The following is a 25,801-nucleotide window of genomic DNA, read 5'->3' on the forward strand; positions in this document are numbered from 1 at the left end:
TGTGACGCCCCGAGGTACATGGTAGTAACAGCACCAAGTAAGTCAGTCACTGCATGGGGAAGGTGACATACCATGGCGCTTGTGACAGTGCTACCCTAGAAAACAGGTAGTTCAAACACCATTATGTGGTGAGATGATCTGAAGCAGCAACAGTAAAAAAGACAGGTAAAATGGTTGACCACACAGGAAAGATGTGATAGCTTGTGCTCTGTACTGGTGGCAATGCAGGAATGGGTCAGTCACTGAACTGGGCAGGTGAGGCAACATGGTGTCAATGGCAGTGACAGAAGATGTAAGTCTGGTACTGAGCAGCAAAACTTGTGGCAGGCCTTGACACAGATAAAATCCCAAGATGTGAGGAGGTGAGAGCTGAGGAGCAGGTAGAAGCTGAAATTAAACAGAGAAGGTATGACAGCTTGGCATATGTGGCTGTGTAAAGAAGTCACTGTAGGTGGTGAGACAGCATGGAGTATTAGGCAGCGACAGTCCAAGAACATAAAGGTCAAGTGTCATGTGGGACAGGTGAGACGGCCAAAGACTAGACAGGTATAGAGCAGGGTAGGTGTTACATACGGTCTAAAGGTAGGTAAAACGCCTACGGGTGTGAGGCGGTGACAGCACAGGGACAGGTAAAGCAGGCACAGAGCGGGGCGGCGCAGGAGTGGGTGTGGCGGTTCGCAGGCATTATGGGTACGGTGATACGCCCCCCTGTTATCTCATCTTTTGTTCCCAGGACTACTCGCAGGATATGTTTTTATTTCTTTCCGTATTTTACCTCCTACCCTTACAGAGGGCCTGGGTGGAGTTAGCAGCTGGATCAGGAATGCGATCACAGACAGACGTCGAATCAACAGGCAAAGAGACAGAAAGGAGGGCGAGACGCGAAAAGAGCGGCCCAGGGTGCACGTCCTGGTGCTGACAGGTAAGAAAGCCGTACGGCTATACAAGCTCACCAGGCTGATAGTTGCAGGTTGCTGAACTGGTGTGTGTGTGTTAAAGACGCCGAGGTTCCGCTAAGTTTCTGCAGTTGTTGCGCTAAAAGTTTCAGCTTCGGCGTCACGGAGAAATGCGGTGATAGAGAAGCGCTCTGTAGCCGAGCCCGAGGGCGCATTGGCTGGGAGGGGTTGTACTGTGTGCTCCCTGACCTGTACTCCTACTTCTCTCGTTTTTTCACTGCCGACTTCTCTAGGCTTAGAATATCCCAACTCTTGAGATGTCTGCGTTGGTTCAGTAGTCAGGTGTCTTGTGAAGTTTTTGTTTTTTAAATAAATCTAAAAAGTGCTTCTTCCACTACTTACTTGACTCTGACGTTTCCAGGTTTGCCCCACGAGATAACCGGAGAAGGGCTAATTTGATTGTCCTGTACGCAGTAGACATGCCAGTACGGCTCGAGACTTTTCTGCCTGACACTTCTGTACAGTAAATGTGGTGCCAGTACATCTAAGAACAAGGATATAACCAGAAAATTATGAATAAGACAAACCAAAATAGGGAGATTTTCCTTTAGGCATGCAGAATTAGCAGGGTATGTCTAATAATTAGACACTGCCTAATGTCTAGGCAGTATGGCTTAAGTATATACCATCATGTGTCTAATGAAACCTTTGATGAGTTGTGTTACTCTCAGTCCATGATCTGATTCTAAAATGTTAGTGCGCCACCTGTTCAAATATGGGAAGAAATAGACTATGTTCTCATTAATTTAAGTTACTGAATGAAATAGATGTCACTGTAATAATGTATATCATTTTAAAAACTTTGAGGCCTTTTAATTTGTCAAGTGGCAAATTTGTCATTTGTCACTCTTATCGCCATTTCTATACTTTGTGTATGCATGTTTTTAAAAAGTAGAATTTTACAAATGTTTTAACAAAAAATAAATTAGAATACCACTACATCAAGGAACTTGTGATGTGTGTTTTTGCTATTAGGATAGGCTCCAGGTTCCTGTGACCCTAAACTGGACAAGCAGGTTAAAAAAATTAAATGCTGTGGATGGAGGATAAAGATTAGTATAAATCATGCAACTTTTAATATATATTTTAGAAGTACATTACATCAGTCCAAAAGAGACTAAACCTGCAAATTCTATCCATTATCCAACCTGCTATATCCTAACTACAGGGTCACGGGGGTCTGCAGGCAAGGCAGGAAATCCTAAATTTTAAATCTTCTTTATTTACCGGATAAGGGTCCCATAATAACTACAAGTCACACTGTTGCAAGAATTGAAAAGTTTTCCTTATTTTTTAATGTATGTACAAGTGGATTAAGAAAATATTCAGACTGCTTCACTTACTAAACATGTTGTGTTCTAGATTTAATTTAAAATACATTGAAGAGTAAAAATTGCAAATCAATCTGCACCCAATAACCCATGATGACAAAGTGAAAGCATGTTTTCAAAAAGGTTAGCAGATTTATTAAAAACAAAAACTGAAGTTCCTCATTTCTATAAGTATTCAGATCCTTTTCTGTAGCACTCCATATTCAGGTCAGGTGTGTCCTGTTTGATTTTTAATTGTCATTGTGATGTGTAGAACTTGATTTTAATCCACCTCTGGCAAACTGAATTGATTGAACATCATTTACAGAGACCCACAATTCACACTGAATGTCAGGACAAAAACCAAGCAAGTCCAAGGATCTCTCTGTAGATCTCCATGGTTAACTTCTGCTGAGGGATAGATCGGGACAAGGGTTTAAAATAATTTTAAAAGCTTTGAGTACTCCCAGGAGCACAGTGGCCACAGTAATTGTGACATAGAAGAAGTTTGGAACCACCAAGACTCTTCTTAGAGTTGGCCGAATGGCCAAACTGAGCAGTCGAATGAAAAGGACCTTGGTCAGGGATTTTACTGTCTCTGAGTGGCCCAGCCAAAGCCAGACATAAACCAAACAGAACATCTGGCATGAGACCTGAAGATTGCAGTTTACCAATGCTTCTCATATATTCGAAAGGAGCTTAAGACGATCTGCTCAGAAGTATGGGATTAACTGCCCAAGTCCAGGTGTGCAAAGCTTGTAGAGATTTACACAAGAAGAGTCAAAGCTGTAATTTCTGTTAAAAGGGCTTCATACTACATTATTCTTTTGAATACTTGTGTGAATGAGAGATATCAGTTTTTGATTTTTTTTATAAATGAATTTGCAGACCTTTCTGAAAACGTTTTTGCTTTGTCACTCAGTGTTATTGAGTATGGATTGATTTGTAAAGATGTATCCATTTTAAATTAAATGTGCTACACGGTGAAGTGCACAGAAGGTGAAGGACTCTGAATACTTTCAAGATCTACTATAGGTTTTCTGAAAAGCCATTTTTCTTTCCACCCAGATCAGTTTACAAGAGCAGGCGAGTATTGCACATCATGATCCAAAATACAGGGAATCCAGGGAGAACTTAGCCCACCGGATGAGATACAACCTCCCTGAGAGGATCATATGTGCAATACTGAGAAGGCCAGTCAATACAAACTGACCATTTAAATTATAATTATTTAAAATAAGTGAATTTAAAAATGAAAATAGAAACTGACTATATTTTGTCAGTTTTTTCAGTGCATACTAAATGTTTGCTTCGGTTATGCATTTGTTGGCCAGTAATCTGGCACTTTTTAAATGTTGTTTCCTTATGTAAAGAAAATAAATTGGTTATGTTTTGAAAATTGTACAACTCAAAACCATGCTTTATTTTGTTATAAACATCAAATAACATTGCATTCATTGTGTTATAGACTAAATCAACAAATAAACTACAAAACACTGTGTGCTGCCGAAAGTGCTAGATGTGCTTAACTACCATCTCTGAAATAGATGAACGTAAAAATGACCTTCACACAGTTGTGTAGTGATGATTCACTTTGTAATATCCAGTCACCATTAAATAATATCTATGAAGCTTTATTGATTTTTAAAGAAGTGTGGGGGGGTAATGCATTGAGCTTCGTAGCACAAGGGGCTGGTTTCTGTGTGACTGCATGACCCTGAGCAGTTCATTAAAATATCTCTGTACTTGTAAAGGGCCTTGGGGTTTTGTTTCAGTATAGAATGTGGCTGAAATTCAACCTTTTCTTTTTTTTTTTTTTTAATTTTTTCTACAATCTTTCTTTTCAGTGTAGAATCCTGCTCAGGTTCTGCTCTTCTGGTTAAATTTGTTATTTGTGATGTAATGAATTGTTTGAATTTCTCTTGTATTGTAATAGTAAACATTGTTTGGTGATGCACCTTAGATAGTTGTTGCATAGAACAAAAGTTGGTTTCTATCTTGGTCATGGTGCTGCCGACACAAGCTACGGCTCTCATAAATCTGAATTGAATTAAGCAAATTTAACTGCTCATAGACAATTGGTAAATTTCATTAGCAGCACTTTTATCTATATGACAAGGATGCAATTTGAGGTCAAGAGCTATAGTGTCAGTTTTACAAAATCTTCATTACTTCTCTAGAAGGTATCATATCATAAGGTGCAAACTGTCTTTAGTGATTTGTGATGATGCGCTCTACTGCTATGTAGACTTGTAAGATGGTGCTGTCTGTGTAAGGTACTGTATAAGCTATAGAGCCATTGATACAACATTTCACAATATTTTTTTTTTTTGGGCTGGCATGCTTAATGCATTGCTTCTGTATAAGTCAAATTGGTCTTTACGTGTCTAGGCAGCTCTAATTATCAGACTGCTGGCCAACACTGTACAGAATTTGCTACACTGTATATTTTTTACCTTGTCAGCCCTGATTAGCAATGTGTACAGTAGTGCCTTTTGCACTTGGTTTATATTCAGTCACAGGAATGTGGCCCCAGGGTCCAACACGTCATTTCCTCTGGTATTACCTTGTTGAGCCTCCCTCTTTAAAAATGTTTGTGCAGTATTTACCTTGTCTGTTGGTTTTATTCATTGTATAGCCTGAAATCATGTCAACCGTGTAATTTTACTTCAAAAATTGCAGAGTTCAAAGTACAGGAAAATGTAACACAGTTACTAATCTGCAAAACATTATTCTGCAACATTGAGTATAGTGAATAACAAAAAGTCAAAATGGAGGAGTTCACAGCTAGAAGAAAAGTATTCGGTGCAGTATAGCTTTCTGGAAATTGCAGGAGGAGAACATAAAGAAAGCAGTTCAAAGCCTCTGAGAATCTCACCATTTAAAGCTCAACAACAAAATGGTATCTAGTACAGTAATAACATTGGTGGAGTTCTCCAAACAGTGTCTTAAAAAAAATCTGAGCAGAGATGACCATCTGCATTTAGACAAAGAAAAGTTATACAATTAGTTTACCATTAGTGTTCCTCTTAATGGATTTACAAGTTAAGTTTGTTAATTCATACTACATTATGCATTTGCCAGCTTGTTCCTGTTCTGCATGATTAGAGGTATTCATGCCAAGTTATCCGTATAGTGCCTGTCACATGGCACATTCCTCTAAAACATTTTACATTTCTTCAATAGACCATATGCAAACAGTTTAGGCAATTGATCTCTATCAAATCTGTAGTTTCAAATCAACACTCAAAATCAACTTCAAATCTTACACTCTGGGCCATATTGCTTAACTCAAGAGTATACATTTTTAAATGTGACTGTTAACACAGTCTTCTTATTTTCAATTTTAAAACTAATCTCAGAAATAGCTACGTATAAAAATGACAGTTTATGTGCATCCCATGCAATAAAATCCAGTTCTAGTTGACTTTTTTAGCCTGTGTTACCAAATTATATTAAATAGTAGCTGAAGTACTTGGTGAATGGAGGAAAACCTGTATAAAAGCTAGGGGGCATCACTGAGCCACAAACAAAAACACACAAAACAGTCCTGGGTTCAAACAAAGGGGGTTTATTACAAAATACCTTTTGTACAAACGACAGGTTATTTCTTCTTCTTTCACTCTTCTCTGCAATGCTGCTCCTCCAAGGCGAGTGTTGCCTGTTTCCACTGCCGGCTGTGACTCGCCTGGAAAAGGCAGTTTGGTCTCTTTTATTTAGGACCTGGGAGTACTTCCAGGTCATACAGAAGTCCCAAAGAATACGGAGTGTAACTCCCTGCAGCACCCCCCAGCTTAACTGAACCCCAGTGGGGTTGCAGTACAATTCCCAGCATTCCCTGCTGGTGTCCGAATAGGTATCGAGACCCAGGGATGCAGTCACCTAGCATATTGGGGGGAGACAATAACCTGGATATATTGCTCTCCCCATTCATTCTATATTATTGGCATTCCTGCCAGGAAAAGTTCCCATGTCAAGTCCAGCTTGGTTGCTGATCCTCATGTGTCGTCCCTAGCAACTAACTGCCTTTTAGAAATTTTTTGTGGTTAAACACAACCCAAAAAGACATACTTTTAGACAAAAGCTGTAATTTTGTGAGACAATGCCAAAACAACTAAGAAGAAAGTGTTGTACATACCTGTGGTCTTAGATGAGATTCTGCTTTGGTAAGTACTTGAAACTGCGTGCTGATGAAGATATCCTCAACTCAGCCACAGCGTGCTCCTTCTGCCTGATGGGAATTGTAGTCTCCGCATTGGCACTAGCTTTTGAGTTGTTCTCCCATTATAATCCCTCCTCTTGATATGACATATAGCCTATATTTTAAGTTGGGCCAATGGTAAGCCAAATGCAAAATCTTCGTGAAAAGCTGTTTTGACGTTTTTGTGCAATTAGCAAACAAAGGAACTTCCGTATGGCTTAGGATTTTATTTTTATAGATAATTGAAACAAAACACTCCTGTGGTCACAGTTGTAAAGTATTGCAGAGGCAGCAATGATGCATGTTTAGCACAGGAAATAGAGAGACAATCTAAAGTGAGGCAACTGACAGCTAGCGAATAACTATGTATGTGAATGGGAGTTGAGTAAACATAGGTCAGCAGGTATAAGTAAGTCAGTATATTTCCACAGTCCTGTTATGTTGGCCATGTATATTGCTGAATAGTGGTAGGAAATTTGTGTTCTTTCATTATTTCAAATTTTAGATGTCCATGTTATACTAAGGTCCTGGGTCTGATAGTCAATAGAGCCTTCCATTTTTAAATTTCACCCTTCTTTTTAGTTGGAACAATAAAACGAATCATTCGTTTCGCCCATGGAGTAGTCTGTCTTTGTGTTGAGACAGACTGTGTTTAGGATTAGGAGGATTTGTATAGCGGACAGATGGGATGATCACATTGTTTCCATTGCAGAGGTGTACTAGAAACACCATTACATAGTCACAATGCAGCCCTGCAGCTCAAAATATCTTAGGAAGTGTCAGGTTTATTCACACTTTCAAATATGACCTCACTGGTGTGGCATTAACATTTCAAGACATGACTCAGTCCCTCAGAGAAAATTCAAATTAGCCTCAGGTAGATGCACCGACAGGATTTGTTTAGTTATGTTGGTTGCTTTTTGCTTTTGGGATGTTCATTTCCTGTCTTGTAGTGTTTGAATTTTAAAAATGTAATTTTTTGTTTTATTATGATTGGTAAACCTTTGTCAGGCAATTATATGTTGTTGAAGTATTCTCATCTGTTGAACTGATGCTTAGCAGTGATAGTAAATGATGTTTGGAATAACTGAGATCATGTGTTTAAATTATACTTTTCTAAGTGCTATAATTATATAGCATATGTAACTCGCAGAATACAGGTTTGTTGTAGCTAAAAAGACAGAACTAAGTTAGTCAGTTTTATGTGTACAAGATTCAATACAAAAATAATTCATTATAACTAATAGTGTTTTACTGTCTTAAGTAGAGTATGAAACAGCAAACAGGGAGAAGTAGTATAGCCATCCTTGTTAATAGGTGGTTATTAGCACATGTCAAGGTCCACATTTCTACAATGATGTTACATGTTCCCCCTCAAGCAAGAGCTTAAGCTTTGGAGGTTAAACACAATAACATAAAATAGTAATCTATGGGGTGCTTAGAGTTCTGCTGTAATAATTTTGAAATCAGTGCAGTTTTGAAAAAATGAATACTGCATATACTGTAGCTGGGCAGCTTTTGATTTTTACCCACTAGTAACAGCCAGACAGACAGCTTTGTGTGATTGGTCTCTTTTGAGGTGTGGGCAGCCAACTAAGGCTGTCTGCTGCTATAGAACAGACACATCAGTGTCAACATGATGATAAGAGTTCAGGAATTTTATTAGTTGTCTGCTTCAGAATGCGAATTGAGTGCAAGAGGCTGATTATTCAGAAATGGTGCCCTGCTTAGAATGACTGTTGTCTGTTCAGAATTGAAAAGTTTGTGCTACTGTTGTTTAGTCATTTAGTTGAGTCCAACTCTTAGTGACTGATGGACTTTAGTGTGCCAGGCCTTTCCATCTGAAACTGCTTCTCTGAGTTCATTCAAGATTATATGGCTTAGTCTCTGTCATCCTTTTCTAAATCTTCCTTCTGTTTTCCTGAATATGATGGGCTTGTCTTCTCATTATATGGTCAAAGTCTTTAAGCTTTTCTATTGACAATCCAATGAGAAATCAGATTTAATTTCTTCAAGTACTAATGTGCTGAATCTTCTTTCTGTCAACGGAACTCTCAGAAGTTTTCTCACTAAAGTTTAAAGGCATTGATTCTTTTGCATTTTGCTTTAGACCAACTCTCATAGCCATATGTTCACTACTGGAAACACCTTGGCTTTTAGATTACAGACCTTTGTAGACAATGTGATGCTCTTTAGTGTATTGTCTAAATTTGCCTTAGCTGTTCTTCCCAGAAAAAAAGTGTGATTTAATTTCTTGGCTATAGTTTTAATTTAGAGAAATCTTAGAGCCAAGGAAGTGGAATATGTTGCTGCTTCCACTTCCTCCTCATCTATTAGCAAAGAATTGTCAGGGCTGATTGACATGCTGTAATCTTAGTGTTCTTGATTTTGAGAGAGAAAATGGCTTTGTCACTTTCTTCTTTCACTTTCATCAAAGGCCTCTGTGCCACTAGACAGATGGAGCGGATTTGAACAGCAGAAGGTTGTAAATGAACAGCACAGGCAGCCTGTTCTTTCTCAGTAGATTTTTCAGCATTTGTGACAAGCTGCTGGGGATTTTCTACCAGTCCTTTGTGGCCAGTGTACTGTTCTATGCTGTTGTCTGCTGGTAGAGTAACACCAGCTCAGCCTTACACCTGAATGAACTGTTCACAAAGGTCAGCTGTATTTATTAAGCTGCCTTAGACTCACTGGTGATAGTAGGAGAGAGTGATGGACAAATTAGATGTCATCATGGCTAATGCTACTCGTACTGTTCATGAGATGTTGTTACTGGAACAGCTTTAGCCACTGGCTCATTCCATTGTGGTGTTTTAAGAGGTGCTGCAAAAACTCCTTTATTGTCCACAGCCTGTTTAATGCATTCTCACCTTCATCCTAGTCAAGCTTATTAGACACAATTGACCAAAGATAATATATCTTTATTGTTGAAAGACCTAGAGGTGCACACAATACATTTTATATAGTACTATAGTGTAACATTTAAAATCTGTCTCATCATTTTTGCTCAAAGCTGGGCTGTGTGTGTGTTAAAAGTAAAGGAAACTGTAGTGAGTACCTCCTTCTGAGAGTTGGGCAAGTTATAGTGATTTCAAGCTGCTGAGATCCAAGCAGTATGCAGTTTTTGTTTTGCTTTTCTAATAGTCCTTTTTTGTTGCTGAGAGTTGGACAGTTTGTGCTACAGGGCAAATGCTGAAAGATTAGATAGTATGCAATATGTGGTTGTCCTCTGTGCAGAGCAAGGCAGTGTTTAGTAGCGACTGCATTGTGTCTACTTCAGTAATCATCCTCTGTTAGTCGTGCCTAAAACTGTTACCATCTTCTACCAGTTAGGCAGCTCATGGTAGTTTCTATGACTTAGATCCAGGCAGAATGAATTGATTTTTTCAGGTGTAAAGTTGGGTAGCTTTAGGTTCACACCAGATGATAAAAGCATAATTTACATCTCCAGCAATGAAGCAGCAACATCTCTACGAGTATAAATCTTTTTCTCTTGTGGTTCGCTGATGCTCTTTGTATTTCCTTCACCAGCTGGCTTCTCGACCAATTGTTTCTCAAGTGCTTCTTTCGCTTGTTTTTTGGTATCTCGTTCACAAAATTGATCTTTGTGTTGTGGATCAAAGACAGTAGATTGATAGTATAGTGGTTCAGAGAATACACCACTGAAGCGTTTTGTGACAGTCTCCAAAAGTGTGATTTTCGCAGTTTTCTGAACTCCAGAATTTGTCTTGTCACACTTACTAAGCCGACTTTTAAGCGCTTCAACAGACGGAATCACAACCTTAATTATAAATGAGTGCGCGCTTATATGGGCACATCCTGCTGAAGCATTTTTGCTGGGACACCAAGGTCTGTTTGTATTTCTCTCAGCTGCATGCTTAAAATGAGTAACTATTCGCATCTCAATAGCAAAACAGTCAGAAGATGCTTCTCTGACTCAATAAGCCTTCATTTACAGCAAGCTACAAAGTGTGAGCCTTGCTGTTTAAACTTTAATGCCACTTTCTTCCATAGCATTTACCATATTGCGAGCATTGTCACGAAGCACAACGTGCACATTACTTTTTGAAATGTTCCACTTCGTTAACATGGAATCAAAAACTTGTGCAATGAAAGTTGCATAATGAGAACTCTTTTTTTGCCTCAACATTTTCGTCAATCCAGTGTGCCATTAGACTCATGGGGCTGATGTCTGAGCTCCACATACTGTATCTGTAGTGAAGCTAATGCTGGTGACATTGTTTCTTAAAAGCTTGTTGATATGTGTAGCAATCACATCATATAATGCAGGCAGTGAGACCTCTTCAAAGTATCCCCGGTTTGGAAGAATGTACCGAGGTTCTGAATGATGTAGTAGTTGGCGAAATCCCTCGTCCTCATCTAGGGAAAAAGGTTGGTTAGCAGTTATACATTTAGCTCTTGTGCTGTCTTGAGGAAATGTCTTCACGTGCTGAAGGGTTTGCTGTATGAATCTACCGCAAGCGTCTGATTTAACTTTCGTTTCGGTAGCATTAGTTGCTAAAATTCCGTGTATAATTTGTTACGGTGGTTCTTCAGATGGGTAATTAGAATTAAATCTTTCAATATCACAAATTTAAAGTCCCCTCGCATTATCTCATTTTTGCAGGCAGAGCAGATAGCAACTATGTTGTCTTCATTTTTCACAGAACATGACATGTTGCTTTACTAACAGTATCTGCCCAATGAGTAAACAACGCGTGTTGTGCTCCTGTCAACAAAACTAGGAACCCCCCCTTTTTTATTTTATTTTATTTTTTTTTAATGAGCGCAAGGAGCTGTGCTTGCATGCATGTTTTTCTGCAGCTTAATGTGTGCCTCACCGAACAATGAAACCAACATTTAATTTTTTAGTGAACTGACAATGTTGATAAGCCCGAGTTATATTGTTTGGTAGCATTGGTTTAAATGTATACATCTGATCGATTTCGATGTTGTCATTTTTAATGAACATCGGCCGATAATAATACAGTTTCTGATATACCGTGCATCTTTTAGATGCAGCCATTAGCTAATTTTCAGAAATTAACCTACCATGGTAGAATTCTGTAGCCCAGCTCTTGTTCCTGGTACATGATGATTAGAAAAGAATGAGTCTCTGAAGGTAAATGGTTCTCAGGCATTAGAAACTTTGTGATAGCATAATACTTGAATTTACATTTTTTGCTATTCTTATTGACATGGTTCTTAAACAAAAATATATGCATGCATCCATCTATCCATCCATGACTCATAAATGTTAAAAACTTGTAATTCACATATTTTAATTCACCTCTGGTCATTCAGATAACCAGCACAGTTGTATAGTTGTATGTGTCAGGTTCAGACACAAAATCACATGGTGCTTGCTGGTTGTTCATCTCTGCTGTAACTAAGTTTTTATTTGAATTTTCCCAGTTCCGTGTTTCTTCCTTGTTTTCTTCTGTTTGACTCCAAGCATTTAACTGTAGTCTTCTATTTCTAGAATACTTGCAGTTCCAGGCTAAAAAAGTCATATTTACAGTGTAAACATGCAGGCAGTAGAGGCAGTTTTACTGTCTGCACTGAATGTTCAATATGGGGCCCCCTAACTTGCACCTACCTTCTTTTTTTCATAATGCTTTGCTGTCGTGGTACTGCAATCCATTGCTTATCTGTGTTGCTTCTTTTACAGCTTTGTTAGGTCACATTGTCTAGAACTTGGCTTTAGAGAAAAATGTCTGGTTGTCATCTGACAGGGCGTCCTTTGTTTTGCCATAATTCTAAGGTTGGACACAAGCCAGAAAAATGCCATACGACTATTCAAATACAACATGAATGACAGAAAAATATTGTGACATCAGGAAGAGGTCGGCATCAAGTCATTCAAGGGCTTACCTGGCCCTGTCTGTTTTTGCAATGGCTTTCCTTCTTGCCCATCTACAAAATATGCACTCTTTCACTTTGTATTTCTCTCTGCCAAGCTCTAGCCATCATGCTTGGCCTACCACCTTTTGTGATTCTGTTTAACCCTAATTGGCATTTTGTCATTCATGTATTCATTCTTTGTTTCACCATTTCACCCTTGATGTTGCAATAGCATAGTTTTTTTTTCAACTTTTGTTGGTTATTAAATTGTGGTGATTTTGAGTAAAGTGCTAGTTTCTTGTTTTGACATCTCTTTGTTATTATTAAAATAATATATCATTTACTCTCATATTTGTTTTCTTATATCTAGTTCAATTTCTTTGTTTCCCAGTAAACAATGCAGAATTACATGGCTCCTGAAATCATTGTAACAATGGAGTAGAAGGTCACTGCAAATGCCCTACCTCCATCCTAATTACATATAGCTCATTATAATTTAGGGATTCAAAAGACTTTAATTTCTTGGTTCTCTGGTTAACAAATTTTTGGCAAGTCGTCTTGACCACGGTTATTATAGTTATGCCTTTTTATGTTAGTTTTTATTTCTATATTTTTTCTGACCTTACTTGAAAATTCAGTTTAGTTTTAGTTTTCCTTCGTGTATTTTTATTTTTAGTTTAGTTTTTATTTTACAAAGACATTTCTGTTTTATTTTTATACATATTAGTTTCAGTTTTAATTTTAGTAATTATGGTACGGTTAAAGAGCTACTATGGAGTTTAGTTTTTGTGTCACAATAAGACAGGACTGTACACTTAACGGGTTTGGATATAATATGAGTTTAATGTTAGTGGAAGTGTACTATACTACACAACACAGTTTACTATTTGGTTTTGTTCTTGTCTGATAAAAACAAGCATAATCAAAACAGGTACTGAATTATGAACATTTGTACACAATTTTAGAATTTTTAAAATATGTTTATGTCATTTGTGCTGAAAAAATCTGCGCTGACTGTTGGCACTGTTTTTCTTTTCCTTGTATTGTTCAGAATGGACCAATTTGTAAAGAAATGTAGGCAAAGAACAAAACTGCACCAACAGTTTGTGTTGCAGAAATCAAACAGGTTTATTTCTACCAGCAAAAACATGGAAAGAAACAATAAAGCGATCAGTAGCTATTTACAATCCTCCAGTGGTTATGGCCATAGAAGACACTGTCACTTTGCTCCTTCTTTTTTTAACAACTTGCACTTTCAGCCTCCTATTTCAAATTACTGAAAAATATTACAGTCCCTCGACCCTTGGCATCTCAGTTGCTGCTTTGCATTGAGGGCAGGCTGATACAGCTCCTTTGTTTCCACACCCCTTTTGCGGTGCTCTGAGCAGCCCTATTTACATGAGTCTTGTCAGGACTTGGCTTCTGAGGCACCCTGCTTTGTGCTGATTTTTGTCCAGATCTTTACAGTATGTTTTGACAGTATACATATGACCAGATGATTAAACTAAGGTGTTTGCTAAATTATTTAGCAGTACACTTCGAAGAACCAGTCTTTGTTCAGTCCTATCTATCTTAGATTATAACCATTGCCATCAGGAAAAAAAAACACAGGTTTGAATTGTTTTGGGATAATCTGCAAAAATATGTAACATAAATTGTTATAAACTATATGATTATATGAATAAATTAAGTCTGTTTTCATTTATCAGTTGCTTTTCATGCCAGATGTTGCTGTCTGTTAGCTCGTATGGTCTGTCTTTTCTTTCAGGTGGTTTGTATTCTGCCTTGATACCAGGATGTTTACAGGCTCTTGTCAGTGTCTGAATTTGCCCTTTTAGTTATCTTTAGTGGGAACAATTGTTGTGTGTAATGGTTAGCCATGGCTGCCTCCGGGTGGTTCTAGTGTCCTAGGTTCACACCATGTACCTGGTTGTTGTCCATGTAGATTTTGTACTTGAACACGTCTGTGCAGGTGATAGTCTGGGCTCTCAATGTTTATTCCCACATTCCCACTGGTGTACATGTGAGATGAATTAGCTCTGTGTGTTTGAGAGTGTGACGGTGTATGTGTAGCCCTGCAGTCACCTGGCTCTTACCTTGTTCCTTATGCTGCTGGAAAATGTAGCAAAATAGGCTCTTGAATTTGATTAAGTGGGTTTCAGGGTGTTAAACGTTTTTTCTTTGCTTTGCATGATTGTGCATTTTATCTTGTTATCAAGCACTCCTTTGCATTGTATTTCTATCTGCTATTTATATCACTTCTGTGAAGGGATGCTGTATGAAAGACATTGATTAAAATTAGTATTATCAATGCGCAGTTTTTAGTAAAACGAAATAATACAATGTAAATGTTGTCAGTACAAAATAAAAAAAAATCAACTATTTGGTAATTTACGTAACATCTTTCACTGTGTACACCACCCCAAAGTGCTTTATATGTACCTATGATAAAACCTGCTGTGATGTATTCATAGATTTTGAAGGCAGCCTTTCCTTAAAAAATGTAGGCAGCCTTTTTTAAATAAAGTATCATTCATAATACAAACTGTCTTGGGTATGTTTCTATCAGAGCGACACTTTAAGAAATGCACATCCATACATTCTCAAGCCTGGGCAGGCACATCAACTTGCTCAAAGTCAAAAAGTGAGACATCAGTAGGTTCTGAGCCTGGAGCCATTTACTGGCAAGTACAAGTTCCTAGTTTCCAAGCCCATAGTCTGAAAAGGTGTGATTCGTGTGACTTTTCTCCTGAGTTGGGATTGGACAAATCCATGCCAGCACAACTTGTTGTGTAATTATTGGTCCAGAAGTGGTTACCATCTATGCAGGATAGAGGGAGAAAGTAAAAATAGAAGCTTATGTGGATCAGTTAGAATATATGAGTCTATGCAGCCATTGATGCACAAGTCAAGATCTTTAATTATGCATTTAGGTGTTTTAATCCTTCATCTATATTTGAAACAACTTATTCTCATATACTCCATTACTGCAGGTTGCATTAAGCAGTTTTGAGAAAGTTATGTTTTTTTTTTCTTTTCAAAATTCTTTTAAATGAGAGGCTCTCTGTGCAGGATGTCTTATGAGTTGCCAAGTCATGAAATAAAATGCTGTTGCACACTACTACAGTTACTCAGATTGGGCTAACTTGGAATTGTAAAAAGAATATCCAAACTGTCTAATAAAATATTTGCTATAGATATCATTAATCAAACAAAAGTGAGAGCCAAATAATTACATTACAATCTACAATAATAACCAATTTCCTTATACATTAAATACATAAGATTTGAATGCAACTACAGTACTTTCTTATTTTTGGTATTTAATTTTAAATACAGTGTCTTCCAAAATTACCAATTGCAATATTTTTTTTGTATGAGATGAATTGTCGAATAGACACAGTACCATACAGACCCATAAATGAGACAGAACATTTGTAGATGAGAAAGGACCAGGAGATGAAATCTACTGAAAACTGGAGCCAAGTTCATTTACCAGAGAGTCTAATTGATCTTTCAGTATAATCAAAACACCAACCAAGAATCAAAGACACCAAAGCCAGAAGCAGATTTTTTGAACAAGAAATGAAGCACTACAGAATCGCAAAACAATATCCAAACACAGATGATCTGGAAATGCTCCTTTATATGACAGGTGTAGTGTAGTATCACCAAAGTAACCATCAATGTGATTCTTCTAAAATTACAGTGCCCATCACAAAATGAAATGATGTCACAGAATAACTAAAAATATTAATATTTTTCAAGAACTATATAAGAAAAAAATTGCTAAAATTTAAATCCTTCAGTTAAAAAAAAGACCCCAGTATACATGCAAACTTTCCCCAGAATGCTTCAGAATATCCCACCAAAAGTTAAACTGCCAGATCATAACAAGTGTAAAAATGTGTGCAGTATTTAGCCAGGGTATCTTTATATAAAAAAAAAAACAATGAAGAAGTGTTTAGGTGTCAGATACAGTAATGTGCCTTAGGCTGGAGCATTTATGAATTACCATTCTTTCCTTGGGGCCAGGCTTTCAAAAAAAAAAAAAAAAAAGTACCTGGACACCATATTCTAAAAAAGACACTTGAGATTGAGTCGTTTTGAGAACAACACTGATAACTCTGTCATAGCAACATTCTAAATAAGTTTGTATTGTTAATTGCTTTCAATTAATTGATATGCTACTAGTTTTATTAGAAGGACATGCAAGTTGTGTCAATGGTCAATGCAAAACCACAGCATATCTTGATAACCTGCAACATCTGCTTTATCTTAATGTTTGACATTGTCCAGGAAGAAGCAGCTTCCTGATAGTTTATGGACATCATTCACGTATAATAAAGCCAATCTTTCATACTCTATTTGGTTACTAAAGCGTTTAATGGCTGGGTGTTTCTCTCTTGCCCTGCACACAACATTGAAGTGGGGTGTTTTGAGATATCAGTCCTCTAAGCTTTAAGTTCATTCCAATCACAAACATTATTTGTTAAAGTCACTTAAGCAGTTCACTTACTGCAAAAAAATGTAGATAAACAGGATCAGACAAATGGGATAAATCACAATTCACATTTGTCTTGCCATTCAAAGCACAATTCACATTTGTCTTTCCATTCTTTGGTAAATGGATACAATTTAAAAAAATCTGTGCTTTATTTATGTAAGTGATCATCAGCTTGCTCGTTCACTTGTCCTTCTTTCATGCCACCAGTCCCAAAGACCTGCCCAATTTATTATGTAATGCCCATCTCCATGAGAATATATCCGTACTGAAAGGTGCTATATGAGGCGAGAATGGGTAAAAACCAAGCCTAATTGGTGCTAAGGCTTTTCAGCTAGCAGGGTTTGCACCTCCACTGAAACATTTGTTGTGTTTAACCTTTTTGCGAGGTGTATTGTAGTTGGTCCTATATAATAAAGTTAAGGCGCCCAGTCATTGGACATGACATGACTTGTTTATATTGCCTGTGCTTTAGTAAAGCTGATCAAGAGACATTCATTTTATGATTTGACCATAAACAGTGCTAACATGGAGAGGGAAACTGTCACAAACCCTGGCTTCAAAAGCAAATCTTAATAATTTATTTTAATTTTGTAAATGGGACCAAACATTTATTATTAAATAAAGTCAAATAAGACAAAAATCCAAATATGTAAATTCCATTGCAAAACAAAGAAATCAAAAAGAAAATTGAATAATAAGTTTATAAAAAACAGTATCCAAAGTAATAAATACACACTTAAAAGTTTTGAATATATATAAAGAAAACAGCAGACTAAATTCAGGAATTCAATATAGTAAATGCAAAAAAAAAAAATCTATTATAAAAAGTTAGGAATCCATAATCCCCCCCACCCCCTACCCCAAATGCACAGTAGAACAATAAAACAAAAAAACAGAAAAATCAAAGCAAAATAGTCAGAATATTGTAAACCAACACCACAAAACAGAAGAAAAGGAAGTGACTTGGGCACTTGGGAGCCCTAATGAGCCCTTTTAACACTTTCACATTTTTTGTTCTAGGAGGCATAGTTAATGACCAAAATCTTTCTGTTCTTCTAAATAATGATAAAATTATGAAAGCTGTCCTGTTCCTCTGCGTTCAAATTCCCAATAAAACCATCTTTGCCTGAGTTTCAACAGCTTTTGCACTGATGCAACGTAATGAAGAAAATGGACCCAAGCAGTCAACACAGATGAAGGACCAAAAGTTTTTGTATTCTATTCTATTCACTCAAGTTTGTAGCTGACTAATCCAATTAGGTTTTGGGCGCTGCCTTAAGATCAGTGCTGTGTGTTTTTAGCTGGAGCAACTTTGGTGTTATAATGACATGGGAATCGACCTTTGAAAGGGCTAATGCCCCCATAACGTGTGAGACTACGCTGATGGAAAACAGCACAGTTTCCCACCTCCATGTAACTTGATTATGCAACGGCACCTACTCCTAGTTAGTATGTGTAACTTAATGTATGCACAATGTAATCTTTTGTGCTGTATGTGCAAGCATTTCATGGCAGGAACCGGATAATTTCCATACATAAAAAACTTTTCAAAACAATGAGAAGATAAACGGTCACTGTTTAATCAAAGATCAAAGCTATAAAATTACAGATAATTTTCATTTTTTTGTTCTGTCTATATTAAAATATACAGACATCTGTTGAAATGGCGCAAGTTAATGTAAAATAATGTTAACAATGTTGATGTAGTTGAAAATGTTAGCATTCCAAGAAACTTTTATTGCCTTTGATGCTTTTGTTACGTAGTTATTTTTACCAATACTACTTAAATGGCAAAAATTGATTATTAGAAGTGGAAATAGATAATTGAAATAAACACAATCCATTACTGGACATCTAACAGGAAATAGATTTATGCATCAATATGTTCCTTCTGAATGTTGTGTTAAGAGCTAATTGCTAATTAGTTTAATTTCTGTAGCCAAGACACAAAATTGAACATAAGGGAGCGCTGACACGGAAAACCTGGGGGTTATTTGTAGGATTGGCACTCCAGTCAACGAAAAAAAAAACCTCACACTATTCTAGTGTGGTGCTGAAGTGTCACCTGTTGCTCTCTGTGAGCATAAGGGATGAGGCAAAATTATAAATATAGGAAAAAGCAGAAACAAAGCCATGAGAAAATAGTGTAAGAAAGTAAAAGATACTTTGAAAAACAAGTAGAGGCCTAAGGCATAACACTGATCTTAATAATTCAGAGCCAAGGAAGACCTCTAATGGCATGCTGTTCCCACCAAAAACTAAAGCTTACCACAACTTATAAAGAATAACATCTAGTCAGTTTCTGTAGCTACTTAGTATCTTGATGACATTGTTGGTTTTAGCACCTTTCATGCCAACCACCAAGAAGTAGTTTTCTAGTACAACAGAACTGTTGTGCTCTCATGTAGGTTCAGCTTATGAATGATAGTTGAGTTGTGCAGGGTAAATTGTGAATCTGTGTGTTTTTTTTATTTTATATAAATGGTTTTATAGGGAACATCTTTTGAAAATGCTTTGTAAGTATGTATATCATAATGTACAGGTATAAATTCTGTAGTCCTAAAATTTGAATGCATATGGGTTAGGCTGCCGCATCAGGGTGACATAGTGAGCTAAGAATTAATTAGTTGAAGACACTGTATAAAGTATCATTGTGATTGTGATTACCTTCTAGTAAAGTTTTTTTTACCTAAAGTTTATTTCTTAATGTATAAGTTTTCAAAGCTTTTCGCATGCATGGTACAGGAAGATTCACTGGAAAGAGGCCCCGAATATTCTTTAATAACTCTCGCTAGGATGAAGCAATCTGAATGAAACAATGTGCTTCTCAGTATATGGAGCTTCGAACAAGCCGGGATGCCCCTGCGTCGGAGCGATGAGGTAGGTGCCGGACAACCATTGCGACGTTTAACCTTTTTCAACATATTGATGCATATAGCCCGTACCCCTTCATTCAGTTACTCAACTTTTTATCAGGATGGTGGTGTACAGTATTGAGCAGCACGTTGTCTTAGTGCGAACCTATTGGGTCACCAATTTGTTTATGCAATGTCAGAATCAAGTGAATAATTATGAGTTAACAGAAGATTACTTCCAGCCAGATGGAGCAATGTGTCATACATCGACAAGGAGCATGGCAGAAATTGAGTCCTCCTTCAGCAACAGGGCAATTTCAAAGGGGCTTTGGCCACCACTGTCTCCAGATCTGACACCACCAGACTTCTTCCTTTGGGGTATGCTCAAAGAAAAAGCCTATCAGAACAAGCCTTGCATTGTGGAAGATTTGAAGGAAAACTTCCAGAGTGAAATTGCTGCTATTCTCCCCAAGATGGTTGCTGATACTTTCAGGAACATGGAGCACCACATCAAAATGTGTCTGGCAGAAAATGGAAACCACTTCCAGCACCGCATGTAATGCAACTGATTACCCATAAGTCAAGGTATAAAGAGTATTTTTTTGGTTCTGATTGCTTCATCCTAACGAGAGTTACAACAGAATATTCGGGGCCTCTTTCGAGTGAATCTGTAGAATTTTTATTAATTCATTTTTTCTGAAACCACTTATTCCAACACAGGTGAGATGAAGCCTATACTAGCAGCATCACATTCAATTTAAAAACTAGTCTGGCACGTTTTGTGAGATTACACATATCAGTCAATGTCACTTGTATGGTACTAGTTCTGGATCCACCCAATACAGTATGTTCATGTGTGTTATAGTGTAGTAGATTTCCTATCTTGACATTTTTACAGTCAGATGGTTGTGTGTTTACTGAATGGTCATCTGGGCTAATTTTATTTTTGGAAAATGTAATATCAAGTGATCTTCATTACACTCTGCCACCCATTTATGATTCTTCCTCTTCTGCTCTATCTGGGATCTGTTACACACTGTTCTGTCTCTCGCAAAATACATTTCTAGAAAATGTAGATATAAATAATTATTCATACAGATTGTCTTTTAAGGGACATGCAAGTGTCTGGGTTAGGATTTGAACTTGAGACCTCATGATTTTCAGTCTAAATCCTTGGTTAATAGATTGTACTACCCAGTAGGGATCACTCCTGTACCTATTCTGAGGAATCCAAATGTGCAAAGCAGGAACTGCAGCATATTCTTGGTGCCATCTGAATGAATTGTGTTCAACTGCCTGCCCTCACAGGTCTGCTTGGTTGGGTCATAAGGTTGATAGTTATGGATGATTGGGTTCAAAATCCTCAGTTATACTCTGGGCAGATAATGTGTTGCTTTTGATGATCCTAATGCTAAGTTCCTCTTTCTCTACTCTTTTAGGTTTGGTTTATTTTGAGATGATAGGCTTGGAAAAATAGATAATGGAATTGGGCCTGGTCCTGTTTATTGAGCGACCCATATACCAGATGTTTTTTTTAAGGGAGATATACTTTTAGAAATGCCAGGCATTTTTTAAAGATAAGCAATCCCTGATTCTTGCAAGCCTATGTTATTTAGTTACTGACATGTACATGATTTGAATTCCTTTGTCAAGCAGCCGTGCTTGTACTTCCAGTCAGAGAAGAGCAGTTCCACAGTTATACATTTGTCTCAGTCAGTTGTATAATCTTGTGCAAGCCGGAGCCATGTGGGGGGAGTGGTTGGTGATAGCCCTAATTATCCATTTATTCCCCAAGTTTTGCCTGTTTGGTTGCCACTGGATCCACTCTTTACAATCCTTAGCATAATTTCCAGTTCTTATCTGCTATGTATTTTAATTCACATTTTATTTGGCACATAGGATGGTCATTTAATATTCAAAATATTTAATTTGGCATGGATGGTTGTCCCCCATAGCTGAACAGAGCATGCAGTTGTGAGAGAAAACTTCCTTCATTCTATCTCAATGTCAAAAGTGCAACTTCATCAGAGTTTTCTCAGCTCACAACTTGCCTCAGTGAAATTAAAACCTGGATGGAACTCCTGCAAATTGGCACTAAAGCGCTACTTAAGAAAATGAGCTCCCTTTCAGTCACTCTTGACAGTGATCTCATCAGACCACCTTCTGATGCAAGGAATCTTTGTGTCATTTTTGATGCCTCCCTTTCGTATTCTGCCCACATAAACCACATTAAGAAACTTTCTTACTTTCACCTCCATAACATATCCCATGTTTGCTCATTCCTCTCCTTTTCTAATGCTGAGAAACCTGTCCATGCTTTTATCACATCCCGCATTGATTATTGTAATTCGCTGTTGCCCGGTGCCCCTTCTAATCTTATATCACAGCTCCAGTTGATTCAAAACTCTGCTGCAAGGGTCCTGACACGAACCAACAACAGCGAGCACATCACACCCATCCTGCTTCACCTTCACTGGCTCCCTTTGTCTTACAGGATTGAATTTAAAATTCTATTAATAACCTACAAAGCTTTAAATGGCCTTGCACCGGCCTACATCAGTGACCTTCTAAATCACTATGCTCCTGTTTTCTCCTTTGCCCTCAAAATGGCATGGTAAATAGAGATGCGCCACTGGTCTGTGGTTCATTGTGTAAACTTTCTTTAATTACATTAATCTGCCCGATAAAATTGTCAATTTAGCATTGTCCACAGCATCTAGGTGCATGTACTATATTTCATGAAACCTGGAAGTTCTGCATGATACTGGTTAGAAATCCAAGGTGCTGTATTTTTTTTTGTGTATCTCTGAATGATGCAAATCACCTGCTTAAAATACAGATATCATAGATGCAACATTTATCATAGCTTATTCATTGTATATTTCATTAGTATCAGACAAATCTTTTAGTGTTCAACCAACAGTAGAGGGTCAACCTGACTACCATCCAATAATAATTAATAATAATTACAATACAATTTATTTTTTGTACAGCCCAAAATCACACAAGAACTGCCGCAATGGGCTTTAACAGGCCCTGCCTGTTGACAGCCCCCCCAGCCTTGACTTTCTAAGAAGACAAGAAAAAACTCCCAAAAAAAACCCTGTAGGGAAAAAAAATGGAAGAAACCTTGGGAAAGGCAGTTCAAAGATCTTTCCAGGAAGGTTGGGAGTGTAGTGGGTGTCAAAAAGAAGGAGGTCAATACAATACAGTATAATACACAGAACAGAACAAATCCTCAATACAGTATAAAAATAAAAAATTTACAAGTACGGAGTAGAATTTAACAGTAGATGATATCATATAATATGATTTGGATTTGTTCAGAGTCCTGGAGACCCCATTCATCAAGCTGCCTCCCCCATTTGGCCATTCCACGGCTGAAATAGCGCTAATCTGATGAAAGGACCCGTCTTTCCCATGATTCGTGCGATCCTCCATCAGGGATGACTTTACCTTAGGCAGGCAAAACAACTTGGCAGGTGGGCCGTGGCACCAAGTGTAACTAGTAACTATCATGTTACTTATGTTTCAGTGCTAATAACTAACAGAGATGCAGTATGTACAGTTAATCAGCAGCTCTAGTCAGGATATGCTAAACTGAAGTAGTGAGTCTTCAGCGGGGATTTAAAAGCTGAGACCGAAGGGGCACCTCTTATAGTAGCAGGCAGACCATTCCACAGTTTAAGGGCCCTGTAACTAAAAGCTCGACCTCCCACTGTTATTTTATTAATTCTTGGAGTCATAAGCAGACCGGCATCTTGAGATCTTAATGTGCGCTCTGGTTTGTAAGTCATGATAAGTTCAGACAAGTAAGCCAGACCTTGGCTATTTAATGCTTTATATGTTAAAAGGAGGATTTCGAAATTTGCCCTAAGCTTAACTTGGACCCAGTGAAAGGATTTAAGAACTGGAGTTATTTGTTCATATTTTCTTGTTCTTGTAATAATTCTTGCAGCAGCATTTTGGATTAACTGGAGGCTGTATAAAGAACAATTTGAACATCCAGTGAATACCACATTGCAGTAGTCAATCCTACTAGAAATAAATGCATGAATTAATTTCTCAGAATCCTGTTTATTTAGAAGCACCTTAATTTCCCAACATTTTTTAAGATGGAAGAAACATGATTTGGGCAACTTTGTAATATGCGCTTACATGATATGCTAGAGTCAAAGATAACTCCTAGATTACGGGCTGATTCAGTAAAATTAATGGGGATTCCAACTGAGTTAAATGATGACAGAATATTGTTGCGATCAGTGTTATTCCCTCCAACAATTAACATCTCTGTTTTATCTGTATTTAAAGACCAGTAGCTCTCTAAGGAGGAATATTTTGGACAAAATAAAATAAATAAATAAATGTGCAAATAAATAAAAGTACTGTGAAATGTGAGCATAAATAAATAAATGTGTCACGAAATATGTTTTTTGTTGCTTATTTATTTATTTCATTTTGTCTGTAACATTCCTCCAAACCATTATGAAATACGACTTGAAACAAAACTGTCACTTTCACTTGTCAAAGTTGAGAGGGTGGGCTCTAACACACCCTCTAGTTACTGATTGGTGAATCAATAGCACAAGAATTAATTAGAAAAATGCTTACTACTGCCAATGAAATGGATTCTGCCGAAGATATTACGTATTTCAGAGAGAGAATTGAAGATTTATCTGAAGAAATTACAGTGTTGGCGGCCCTTTTAGACTCCGATATAGATGAAACTATTTTTGAAATTATCGAAGAACAGGTGGAACGGACTCGACTACACTCCAGTTCAGGTGACGCAGTTCCCTGCTCTGGACGTCCATCCTTTGACATTCCAGCTGAGTCAATAGAACACCTTCTGTTATGCGGTTTAAAAGTACGACAGATTGCAGATTTATATGGTGTATAGAGGAAGATGATCACAAGGCGAATGAGCCAGTTTGATATACGGTAAGCTGCAACGGCTGTATTAGTTTAGGTACTGTGACTTGGAATGCCCAAAGCAGCGCCAACTAATATTTTGAACTGAGTATTAGACACTTTTTTTACCAGTATAAAGTCAGGTGCATATTCGCAGCTACTTTTTCAAACAACTCTACAAATTTGGTACATTTTGCCATGTGTCTGTGCAGAATATGCAGTGTGTCACATATTTAAAAAAACAACACTGTGCTTTTTTTTTTTTTTTTTTATTTATTAATTTTATTACAATCAATACATAGCAATCAAGTTTTTACAAAAAAAAAAAAAAGAATTATGCTAAGAACAGATCGATCCCCACCCTTGAGAGAGAGAGCTAGCCAAACGGTGTAAAATTTAAGGCTTTTAAAAATACCTAAATCAACAAATTCTCTGTGCTTTATAAAATCATTTCAAAATATTACTAATTAGATCCTGCCATGTTTTGAAAAAAGTCTGCACAGATCCTCTAACTGAGTATTTGATTTTTTCCAATTTTAAATAATATAACACATCAGTTTCCCACTGACTTAAAAGAGGAGAGTTTGGGTTCTTCCAGTTTATCAGAATAAGTCTGCGTGCCAACAGTGTAGTAAATGCAATCACAATTTGTTTGTCCTTCTCCACTTTAAGCCCCTCTGGAAGAACCCCAAACACAGCTGTTAATGGGTTAGGAGGGATTGTGAGTCCAAGACTGTCTGAGAGGTAATTAAAAATTTTTGTCCAGAATAATGTTAATTTGGAGCAGGCCCAGAACATGTGACCTAGTGAGGCTGGGGCTTGGTTGCAACGTTCGCAGGTTGGATCATGCCCTGGAAACATTTTGGAGAGTTTTAGTCGAGACAGATGTGCTCGATATATAATTTTGAGTTGTATAATTTTATGCTTTGCGCATATGGAGCTCGAGTGAATTCTCTGCATTGCTACTTTCCACTCCTTTTCTGATATATTAATTGAGAGATCTTTTTCCCAGTGTCCTTTTGGATCTTTGAAAGGGAGGGATTGTAAAAGGATTTTATATATTGCAGAGATGGAGTCTAACTCCTTGAAATTGAGCAATAATCTTTCCAGCGTGGATGAGGGTGCAAGATGAGGAAAATCTGGAAGTTTCTGTTTAACAAAGTTCCTGATTTGAAAATAGTGAAAGAAATTTGTAGCTGGAATGTTAAATTTGGAAT

At 37.4% G+C, this 25,801-nt stretch overlaps 1 protein-coding gene across 1 annotated transcript in view; it reads left to right on the plus strand.

The window, feature by feature from the left end:
- The first annotated feature begins 765 nt into the window (after positions 1-765).
- Positions 766-25,801, plus strand: part of fam83hb (family with sequence similarity 83 member Hb) — an 88,062-nt gene continuing 63,026 nt past the window's right edge. Inside the window, exon 1 of the mRNA XM_039737119.1 lies at positions 766-922. The gene's annotated coding sequence lies outside the window, so the exon portion shown is untranslated. The remainder of the gene's footprint in view (positions 923-25,801) is intronic.

The sequence above is a fragment of the Polypterus senegalus genome, chromosome 15 (assembly GCF_016835505.1).
Source record: "Polypterus senegalus isolate Bchr_013 chromosome 15, ASM1683550v1, whole genome shotgun sequence".
Taxonomy (NCBI): Eukaryota; Metazoa; Chordata; class Cladistia; order Polypteriformes; family Polypteridae; genus Polypterus; species Polypterus senegalus.